Below are 12,340 nucleotides of genomic sequence, written 5' to 3'. Positions count from 1 at the left end.
CGGAACCGAACCGAAATTTTTCGGTTCCGATTCCGATTACAATTCCGGGCCGGTTCGAATCGACGGTTCCGGTTCCCAGAACCGTAATTTGGCCATGCTTACCTTAAACTGATTTGTCGACCATCCTCTGCCCACCAAGAAACATGAGACTGAAGCTGCTGGAAACTACGAACAATCCCCTTCCAAGTACAAGAATCACAACCCTGCAAGACGGAAGAAAAGAGCGACTATGACAATATTTATGAGTCAAAACCTAGACCCAAAAAGCCGAGTCATGCATAAAAACCTTCCAACCCAACTTACCCAACATAGCAACATTAAATAACCAGGCACTCCAGAAACTCAAACCCCCAAACTTCTTAGGCTTAATGAGCCAATTCCATCCAAATAAATGCATCTTATGATGCTCCACCATAGACCCCCAATAAAAATTACTAGAAAACTTATCAATAGTTCCACAAATAGAAGAAGGTAACCACACAGTTTGCATAGTATAAACAGGTAAAGAAGAAATATAAGATTCAATAAGAAATTCCTTACTAGCACTAAGCAAATGAGACCTCCAATTCGCTAAACGAACCTCCACCTTGTCAATAATGTCTTGATACAACGCCATAGAAGATCGGCCTGAAGTAAAGGAACCCCCAAATACTTGCCTAAATCTAAGGTAACCACCACATCTAGCAACTGCTGAAGCCTATGTCGCATAGGACGAGAGACCGTCCTAGAGAAGAAAATGCGAGATTCGGCCATATTAGCCTTCTTCCCACTACCTCAGCAAAAATCCACCAAAACATCATGAACTACTTTAGCGTGCCGCACAAAAGCTTTCCCGAAAATAATTAAGTCGTCGGCAAATAGCAAATGACTAATAGGATGACCACCCCTCGAACCACGGGTCGGGACCCACTTTTCCTAACCACTTGACGTTGAATTAGTATAGATAGCCCCTCCATACAAAGGAGAAACAGATACGGGGATAAAGGGTCACCCTGACGTAAACCCCGAGAAGGCACAAAATAACCAAAAGGACTCCCATTCCAAAGCAATACCAAAGAAGACTGGGCAAGAGCACTCATAATGAAAGAAACCCACAAGTCTGGAAGGCCAAAAGAAACCAGAACAAACCACAGAAAATCCTAATTCACTCTATCATAGGCTTTTTTCAAATCAACTTTCAAAGCAAAATGACCCATTTTAGACTTAGATCTCCGAAAAGAATGAAGAAGCTCCTGAGTGATAATAACATTTCAACTGTAGTACATCCTGAAATAAAGCTACTCTTCAAAGGACTAATCAACCCATCCATAAAGGGTCACAATCGAAGAGCCAAAACCCTCATAACCACCTTATATAAGACATTATAAAGAGTGATCGGCCTAAACTGAGAGATCAACTCGGGAGCAGCAATTTTAGGAATGAGAACAATAAAACCTTTGACCAAATGAGGATCCATCACACTAGTAGAAAACGTGTGATTAATAAAACAGACCACCTCATCACCTACAATATCTTAGTTTAAAAAATAAAGGTTGGAACCCATCAGGCCCCAGAGCTTTAAAAGAACCCATACCAAAGACCGCTGCCCAAACCTCATCCTTAGAAATCGGCCTCATCATATCCGCCACAACATCAGCTGCTAAGTGAGGAAAAATAATACCAGAGAACACAAATGGAGAAAATCGAGAATCAACAAAAAATAAAGAAGCATAATAATAACATGCTAAATGCTTCAGAGTAGGAGGACCCGAAATCCAATCATCAGCATCATTTTTAAGACATTCGATCTTATTTTATTTCCAATGAACTCGAGTAACAGCATGATAATATTTAGTGCACTTATCACCACCCCAAAGCCAGGAACTACGAGATTTCTGAAACCAGAAAACCTCCTCCTGCTGCAAAATCAAATTATATTGAGATAACAAATCCTTCTCTAGATTAAGAAAGAAGGTAAAGACTCGATGCTGCAAAGCTTCCTGAGTGCCCTTAATACGATGAAGAAGGACTCGCTTATTATAATGAATATTACCAAACACATCCCGATTCCAACTACAAGCTTGCTCCTGAACATTCGAAAGAGCACCAGATATAGAAGAATGTGATTGAGCCCAAGCCGACTCTACCACTGCTTGAAAATCTTCCCTAGTAACCCAAGCAGATTCAAACCGAAAAGGTTTAAACACAGGGACAGGAGAAAAACCTTTAGTAGCCAACAATAAAGGAAAATGATTAGAAGCAAGACGAGGCAAAGACATAACAGACGCCTCAGGAAAAGCAAATCGCTAATTTGAATTATATAAAGCCCTATCTAGACGCTCTTGAATGGCCCCAACACCGATAATAGAATGAGTCCATGTAAACTAACACCCTGAGCAACCCAAATCCATCAACAAACAACAGTCTCAACTATCCACAAAGCGTCTACAATTTAAAACAGAAGCAACAGCATTACGCCTCTTCTCCACAGGGCTAGCAATATCATTAAAATCACCAAAAAGCAACCAAGGTGCAACCATTTGACTAGTAATATTGAACATTTGAGACCAAAATAAATCCTTCTGAGAACGGACAGGACTAGTATAAATAGCAATTAAAAACCAAACAGCATAACCAGGCACAAATATAGAACAATGCACAAATTGAGAATTAACTTTCAACTCCTGAATACTACAAGAATAATTTTGCCACAAAATCCACACAGCACTGGCAAAACCAACAGGGTAAGAAAGAATAAAATTTGAAAAAGCCAAGCCTACGGGCGATAGAAACAGCACTAGTATCAGAGATACGAGGCTCCATAATAATCAAAATATTAGGTCTATGCAATTTATGAAACTCCTTAACCTGAATTCTAAAACCCCTCTTAGTCGCACCACCATAATTCCACATAATAACTTTTAAATCCATAAAAAATGAATTAAAAAAAAGAACACATGAAAAGCACCTTTCAACGAGATTGCGAGAGCTATGGCTGCGACAACGAGAGCGACGGCCGGACAACACAGTACCTCCAGTCGCAGCACCACCAGAAAATCGCTCTTCATTATCGTCACTAAAAGAAGAACCTGATGCCACATAGTCAGCACAAACCCCACTAATGCCAACAAACTGCGCCTGCAAAATCAAAGAAAACCCGGCAACGACTAATGAGTTAGGCGGGTCAGGATCTTTCAACTTGTCAACACATCACAGGACACGACTATGAGACCCATCCTTAACCATATTACCAAGTCAACATTCAAAGTAACATCACGTGAAGCCTAGAGGGCCCCATCCACAATAGACCCATGTCCAACAATATCACATGCCTGATCCGCCTTGTCCACTAACCAATTAACTGGCTCCACCAACATGCCCGAAGGAGGACAAGTCACAGATCGGCCCCCACCCTGAACAGACCCTATAAAAGGAATAATATCTCGCTAACGCACTGAAGGCTCATCTTTTAGAGCAGACAAGCCTAGACCCAAACCTTCACTCAGATCCACAACATCATCCTTCCCTTTATTAACACCCCCTAGTCCTATGATTCACCGTTGCAGGCCCATTAGAGCACAAATGACCCATAGCAGATTTCACCACGTGACTCTCCTTAGCCAAAGAAGCAAAGCGATTGGCTCTCACCCTAACCGGATGAGATGAAGGCTTATCCACACCTAAATCTTTATTTTTAAATTTGCATCTTGGCTTACATCGAGCCACCATATAAGGCCCGAAATTCTCAGTATCCGCATTTGAATTCAAAATAGATTCACTTATAGCCATATCTGGAGAATGAGAAGACTCCTTAATAGCCTCAACCTCCAACCCAGCAGACTCCCGGCAAACTTTCGACCGATAATCGACCCTACCACAGGAGAAACACAGCCCTACAATGCCTTCATACTCAACCCTCCTCCAGGCACCACCAACAAAAACTCGTGGAGTCAAAGGACGGGATAAATCTAATTCAACACACATTCTAGTAAATCTGCCATGTGTAGCCAGAGTCATTTGCCTGTCAATCTTAATTAGGGTCCCTATCACACTAGCAGCAACAAAAAGAACTTCATCACAATAAAACTCTATAAGGACTTCAATCAACCTCACCCATCCTCACCCATATAACCATGGAAGAAATAGATGTTGTAGAAGGCTGAAATCCAGGTTTCCACTTTTGAATATAAAGAGGCTAACCGCCAACCAAATAAGGACCTTCAAAAATAATACTTAACATATCCTCTTTATCTTCAAACTTAGTTAAATAAAAATCATAACCTAAGTCAATCACATCCAAACCTGCACCTGGCTTCCATAATAATTTCAAGCGATTAACTAAATAGGTATAGCAAACCGATTTACCATAGACCTTCACAATCAAGGAATCGGTCCATTGCTCACAAAGTTCTTGAATCACCTCCGAATCAAAAACAACTTTTGGCTTCAAAGGGTTCACATTTTCATATTCCAAACGAATCCTACTAGCATAGGTATCTCCTAACTGAAAACCAGAACTTTCAGAATAGAAGCTGCTTCAATGCCCGAAAAGACTGAGAAAGAAGATAATCATGAAAAGAAAGAGGCGCAACACATGGTGGTTGCCCCACCGGGACAGACAGATCAATTGGCAAAGGAGAGGGAATCAGTTGAGAGGATTCCATCTCTTCTTAAACCTTTCTTAAACCTGTGTTGTGTGCTATTTTGCTCTAAGTTTTCTTTATTTTAATAATATTAATAAGTGAATAATGTTATTCTTAAACTACTTTCTATATGATAGGATGATATTAAAAGTCAAATGATTGCAGATAATAAAATGAAAAAATTATTATTAATTATAAGATTAGTCTTAATTAGCATCTAAGATTTTATTAAAAAAAGCATTTGATTAGAAACTAAGCAACTATTGATGAATGAATTTTAATAGATATTAAAAGGCCTAAGAGGAATATTATAATAAATATAATTGGAGATATATACTAAGCAATTTTAATAACTATTAGTATTGAATTATAATTTTAAAATATACAAATTAAATAAAAAATAATTGGATGATTAAAATAAATAAATTAGATTAGATGAATCAATAGATATTAAATTTTCTTAATATATATTTTTTAAAAAATTTCTTAATATATATATATATATATATATGTATGTATGTATTTTGTAAATTATTCAAACATAAAAGTTGTAATTAAGTATCTATATAGTAGTTTTTAATCAATTATAAAATAAAATTTTAAAAAAATAATAAAAAATCTCCTAAATTCAAAAACTTTGAAAGCCATAGTTATCTATTTAGATATTATTTATTCAAATATTACATATATATATTTTTTAAAATTGAAATTTTTTAATTGACTATAAATATTTTAAGATGTTTCAAATTTCATTAAAAATATTTTAAAAAATCTCATTATTTTTGCTTAGTCCCATAGACATAAATTACTATTAGAATAATACAGTTTTTTATTGAGTCAAAAAGTATCGTTAAATCAAATAAATAATAAATAATCATGGTAAAAGGCACATTATTTATGATATCCCACTTATTTTTAAATAAATTTTTTTTAAACATATAATTGAATCAAATTATTCTACGTATAACTTTTAGTTAAACATATAATTAATTCAATCATATGTCATGTTAAAAAAGATGCATTAAGTTATTATAAAATTTCACTATCAAACATATTAATTTTAAAATAGTGGGACTAAATAGTATTTGAAGCAAACTTTTTGAAGTTTTTCTAAATTAACCCTTTCGTTTTTTGGTTTTTTTGGTTAATAGTACTGTTGTGGCTCGAGGACCCACTGACGTACCTCTTTCGTTTCAAATTGTTAACGGCGTTAAGTGAATTGGTTTGATTTTTCTTTTTCTTATTATATTCTTATAGTATTATATAACAATGAATGTAATATTATTAATATAAAATTATGTAATCGGAGGAGAGATTCTCGGGCGAGCCAACTCATCTGCAGTTGGACAGTAATTATACTTTATTACCACTGGCAGTAAATTTCTGTTTTGACGGTAATTGTTAATGAAGGAAAGCTTGCACTTGCCTTGCTTTGATGCTCTTGGTTAATTCATGTACCAAATCAATTAAAATAAATATTTTTAAAAATTATTTTTATTCTATTTTATTTTTTCAGTTGGTCAATAATACTTTTCATTTTTTAAAAAAAAATTAAGTTGATTCATGAGGCCATAGAACGAATTAAATTGAATTACACGAAGAAAAGCTACTTCTTTTCTTGTTTTTCGTTTTTGGTTTATCTAGTATTAGGAGTTAATATCTTTCAGCTCCCTATATTATTTCTGGGGAATAGAGATTTTGTAGATTAACAAAATTTATCATTTGAATTAAAAAAATTTTTTTCCCTTTAGTTTTAGTTTTCCTTTCAAGGATAAAAGATTGTGATCTAAATCTATTAGATCGTGCATGCACTTATCAAACATGAATGATACTCACTTCTGGAAATCAAACATAGAAGCAACCCGACTAAGCTAATGCACGGGAACTTGATTCGTTGGATTCTTAATAGAACTAACAAAACATGGCTAAACTCATTCAAAATCAAGATTCATTCCTTAATAATCAAGCAAAAGTAAGATAAACCATCATGTTTTCTTCTTATAGTTTAAACCACAACAAGAGAATCCAACTCAAAATAGCACTTGTGATAAATCTTTTCTTTTAACCTAGCTCAGTGCCTTATAAAAAGCTTAAAGTTTATGCAATAAGAGGATCTTGAGGACCTTGAACTGTTGCATCACAGAAACCAGTAGCATCTCTCAAAACTATTCCAAAACTCAATGACCCATAATCTGAGACACTGAACTCAGCAGAGTGCGCTGTATTATTGCAAGATCTGCAACCTCATGTATATCGGTGCAAAATTATGAGGAGACCATTGATTCACTACAAACAATTACCTGTAGGACTGTCGAGCACATTGAACAATCTGACTTGCTGGCCTACCCTTCGTGTTTTACGCTATGTCGTTTTTGTTTCTCCATAATTTAGAACATAGTTGAAATTAATCTCATATCTACATTAGTTATTTGCCTTTAATAAAATTAATCTCATAATCCAGAAATGATGGTCACTCTATATGTTAATTATTGAGCATCTAGAAACTCTGCATCGATGGTCCATTTTGAGAAGCTAAAATATTGCACCAAAGAAAATCAGGATTCCGTCCCTTCTGAGCCTCCAAGAAAGAACATTTTGGGTAATATATAGCCTTAAAGATTATAACAACTAAAGATCAAGAACTTGTCAACAACCTTCACCCTTGTTGGTCTATCATAGCAATATTGAATTCATGAAGCATACATAAATTGAGGTCACCTACCCATCGAGTTACACACATTCTTTGTTAGTTCAATCGTATAATTCCTCCACTTGTTTCGGTGTTAATACTCCACCATAATTAGTTTAACATTCTTTCCAGCTCAAAACAAAGATCGAAAGGCAAAATAAACACACCTATTGCATTCGATGGAAGATCTTATCTAAAAGACTTTGGCTCTGTTCGGCAACAATTTTTGAATTAACTTTTAGCATTTTGACCAAGTCAAAACTCTATCTTTATCAATTTTAGTGTTCGATTTTTATAATAACTTTTAGAGGTTGACGAAATCTTTTATGAAACGTTAAATACTATATAATATTTAGTATTTAGCTTTTAATCAAAAATTTTTAACAATCATATCCATTTTCTTCTTAATTTAGCTAATTAAACAACTAATATCCCTTTTGTCATTTTAACTTAAACAACTATTTTTACCAAACACACTTCTAATTTAAAATGTTATATAAACAGTTATCAGCTAACAGCTATTATAATTACAGCTACTAAAATAACTAATATTATAGAACAGATCATTTATCTTGTGCAACGGACTTGAGAAAGATCTCTTTCCTAGCACGTGATTTCTTCCCTTTATGTTTAATTTAGATGAAATAGAATGATTTTTTTCTTTACATTTTCTATAATTTTTTCTGAATAGAAATGCATACATGATTATTTATTTTTATTCCTTAATAAACTATATTATTATTTTTAAGTATACTACCATTAGTTTATGCTTTAAAAAATTGTTGGGGGTATGTTCTGTTTTGTTTTATTTTTAAGATGATGCTGAGTAAAAATTCGATGTATTAAATAAGATTTTAGAATAAAATAAGACTAAATACATAAATTATCACTTGAACTTCATTATAAAAAAATATAATTGCATCCTTAGTTTTTAAGTTAGATCCATTATACATCTGTCAATTTATAAAAATATACCTGTTAAATATTTCAACTTATAAAATTACACTTATTATGTACACATTTTTTTAATTATTGGTATTCTATTAAATGAATATGATACTTTATACATCTTTAACATAAATTATTAAACAAAAGTTTTCACATTTTTTATCTATATGTATTATAAGTGTTTAATAATATGCTTTTAATTAGAAATTAAAATATTAAACATGTATAATTTTGTAATTCAAAATGTTTAATAAATATAATTTTAAGAATTCAACAGTTCAATAGATTGGCATAAAAGTTGAAAATGTTATTAAATTTTTCTTATGGAGTTCAGGTATCAATTTATACATCTGGCAATAAAATAATTTCATATTATATAAGAGAAATACTATTATTGATTTTTTTTTCCTTTATTTTAAATACAATTTATAATTGATTTTTTTTTTCTTTTTTTGGTATATTAGAATTAAATTTCATATGCTTTTTTTTTCTTTTTTTGGCATATTAGAATTTAAATTTCATATGTAATCATTTAAAATCAAGCTAAATTAATTAATTCCCAAGATCTAATTTGTCAACTTTCCAAAAGAACCAACACATAAAAAAAAAAAAAAAAAAATTTGGATTAATCATGTTTATGATTAGTACTATAAAAAAATCAAGCTGAGTCGAGTTTTATAAGCTCGACCTCATAAATTAGAGTTCGAGCTTGACTAGTTTAAAAATAATAAATTATTATTAAAAAGTAACAACATTTTCCGTAGAAAAAAATATTTTTACCATCAGTTTGTACAGTTTGCTAGGATATGAATCTGAATCCTAATTACACTTTCATTAATTAAAAAAAAAAAAAAAGGAAGAAGCTCATCTCCCTGAATTTTAATTTATTTTTATTTTTGAAGATATTAACACTTAAAAAAAAAAAAGGAAAATTTTCATTTCCATCATTGTTTTTATCTTTATAATTGACAATAATTAGACGTGATTCCCCATGTTGCACAGGTATAATTGTATATAAATTATTTATTACTGCCTCTTTTCGATAATATTTGTTATATTTGATATTTCATGTCCCTTAAAAAAATCATTAAATTTTTGAAATTATAATAAATTATTGAGTAAATTGACTATATTAATCATTGAAATTATAAATGTGATAAGTATTTTGTAATAAATTTTTTTTTAAATATGACAAGTATTATGGAACGGAGGTTGCATGAATTAAATGAATAAATAAAATTAAAAGAATATTTAATACTTAGACATGAATTAAAATTTAATTGAAAAACATAAAGAAATAAATATAATAAAACAATTAATACATGTTATTTCCATTTTTTTCTTTTACTATAAAATAGTAACTGTTAATTCAATTTTTCTTAAGAAATTCCAAGCAGAGTTGCAGACTAGTTGTTGTTACTTAGTATAAGATAAATGTCATGTTCTTCCTTTGTCTTTATTGTTTTATTAGAAATTTATACATTACCAATAATAAAATAAACAAAGAAAAAGACAAAAATAATAAAAAGGCTTCCATAGTCATTGAGTACTCCTTGTATATTTCTCTGATATTATTGGACGGTTCTGATTTTCTGTGACAGAAAGGTCAAAAATTAAAGATGAAGTCAAAATAGTGGGTGGCCATGAAGTGTCCTTTTGCATTAATTTTATTTTCTTGATGATGATGCTGTTTTTTTTTTAGGACTTTGCAACTGAATTTTTTTTTTTTTTTTTAACACCTCTCTCTTTATATTTTAAACAGACAAAATCATGCTCCTAGATTGGTTGGGGTGAGTAGACAAGGAAATATAACTTTACTGAAAATGAATAAAATTTTTTTTATTTGATTTGCATTATTAACTCAATTTTTTAAGAAGTAAGTCGTTCTATTTTTCTTAACTAAGGAAAGTAATTTTTTTGAGAATTAGACATGATAATAATTCAATTTAATTGTAAAAAATAATAGAAATTTTGCTCAAAATCAAATCAAATTAATTCGTTTAATTCTATACATAGTTTGATTTTAATTTGATTTAAAAAAAAGTATAATTTCATTTTTAATTTTATCAATTTAGATCAGAGACGATGGATTGCATTTGCGCACTTTATGATTATTATTAACATATTTGTAACATTGTCAATTATTATTATTATTTTAAAATATAATTTATTAATAATATTAAAATCTCCCTAACGAGATGTGGTTTAGTTGGTTTTTCTACCTTTTGTAGAAGATATAGGGAGTGACTCTTCACCATAAAAGTTAACATTAATTTAATGAATGTTATTCAAAAAGGAGGTTCATTCTCTGTAAAGTTATTCCGACTCATTGAGCCTCCAATATATAAAAGAAATATTATATCTTTACTTCTTAAAGATAATTTCGACAAAAAATATAACTTTTTCTAATGGCAATCAGTCCTTTATTTGACTTTTGAGCATAAAATAACTTCTCTAAATATTCTTTATTTGAAATTTTAAATTGTATTTCCAAACACTAATTAGTCCTTTATTGACTTTGACTATAAAATAACTTTTATGGATCCTTTGTATCAAGGGTTATTTTTCAAATAAATTTATTATATATGACCTACATAGATTATATATATATATATATATAAATATGAGAGTAGTATTAATGGAGAAATAAGCCGCAGTACTAGATAAATTTAATAGAAGATTCATATTTATAAATCAACTCCGTCTAAATAAAATCAATAATTATCATACATTTATTTAGTATTTAATCTCATAAAAAGAAAGGATCATTTAACATCAGAAGTTGAGAATAGATATACTCCACCATCAAATAAATTCATAAAAATACAACAAAAATAGGCTGGCGGATAATTCTAAGTGAAGAAAATAGAATATTTTATTTATTAACGAATAAAAATATCTTGTATATCTAAAAAAACAAATAAGTAAAATAATCTATACATAGATGACTTCCATATGCTAACTATTATTATGGTACCAACAACCAATATGTCTCCTTCGGTGCTGTCTTTCTGGTTTGTGTATTGGCTTGTTTGTCGATAATTAGAATCCAACTTGATCCATTTTCTAGTTATTTTCTGGATCATATTTCAACATTTAAATCCAAACCTGCAGTCGTTTTGCACTTTTAAGATCAATCTCCATGAATTTATTATCAGTGCAGTATCTGTAGTAGCAGATGCTACAGATTCTAGCCTTTGATGGGTGAAAAGGTTTTGAAGATTGGGGATGTGAGAGGAGAGAGAGTCTTTAAAGCAAGCTATTAAAAAAAAAAAAAGCCAGTTCATTTAGGGCCTGTAGTTTTATCGGTTCACTGTTATTAAAATAGGAGAGAGAAAATAACTTTTAAATTCAAATTTTTAATCACTCAAAAAAATAAATTATTAAGAACAATGTGGACATTCTATACGCAGAAATTCTTATTTATTCTTATTATGTCAGACTCAGCATGAGCCATTTAACATTGCTCTAAATTAAAAACTAAATGCGGAATATGCATCTTTTTTATTTAAACTGAGAATAATATTTAAATAAAATTATTCAAACAGTTGTAATTTTAAATATTTTGAATTTTTGATTTATTGATAAAGCCTTCAGATCCCGTTTACTTTTCATATTATATGAAAATTGAACTTTTTTTTTTTCCGTAGATTTTCTTTAATTAGTTAAATAAAAAAAGTTATGACAACTTGAATCTTGCAAGCACACAACAACATGAATTTAAACGAACTTACATATCCGTCCACAAACTCAACTAGTTTAATAAAAAAATTTATTCAAACGATAGCATTTATGTTAATTAAATGGGAAATAAAGAATAAATAATACCGACTGTGATACGTTTTTTTCTTATGTGACAGTTCTTTTAGGATCTTTAATTTTTTTTAACAAATGAAATATATAGTTTTTTCTTATATCTTCAATAATTCAGAGGAAAATTAGTAAGTCCCAAATGAAATGCATTATGCATGTGCTACAGTACATATATCATTGGAATATTTGCCGTACGACTGTATTCTCGTGTTTTTAAAGAATAAGAACCTTATTTTCAATGAAGAGACAAAAATAAATATTCACAGTA

This window comes from Jatropha curcas, chromosome 3, assembly GCF_041381405.1.
Source record: "Jatropha curcas cultivar XTBG-Jc1 chromosome 3, XTBG_Jcur_1.0, whole genome shotgun sequence".
Taxonomy (NCBI): Eukaryota; Viridiplantae; Streptophyta; class Magnoliopsida; order Malpighiales; family Euphorbiaceae; genus Jatropha; species Jatropha curcas.
This window is presented reverse-complemented; position numbering follows the sequence as displayed.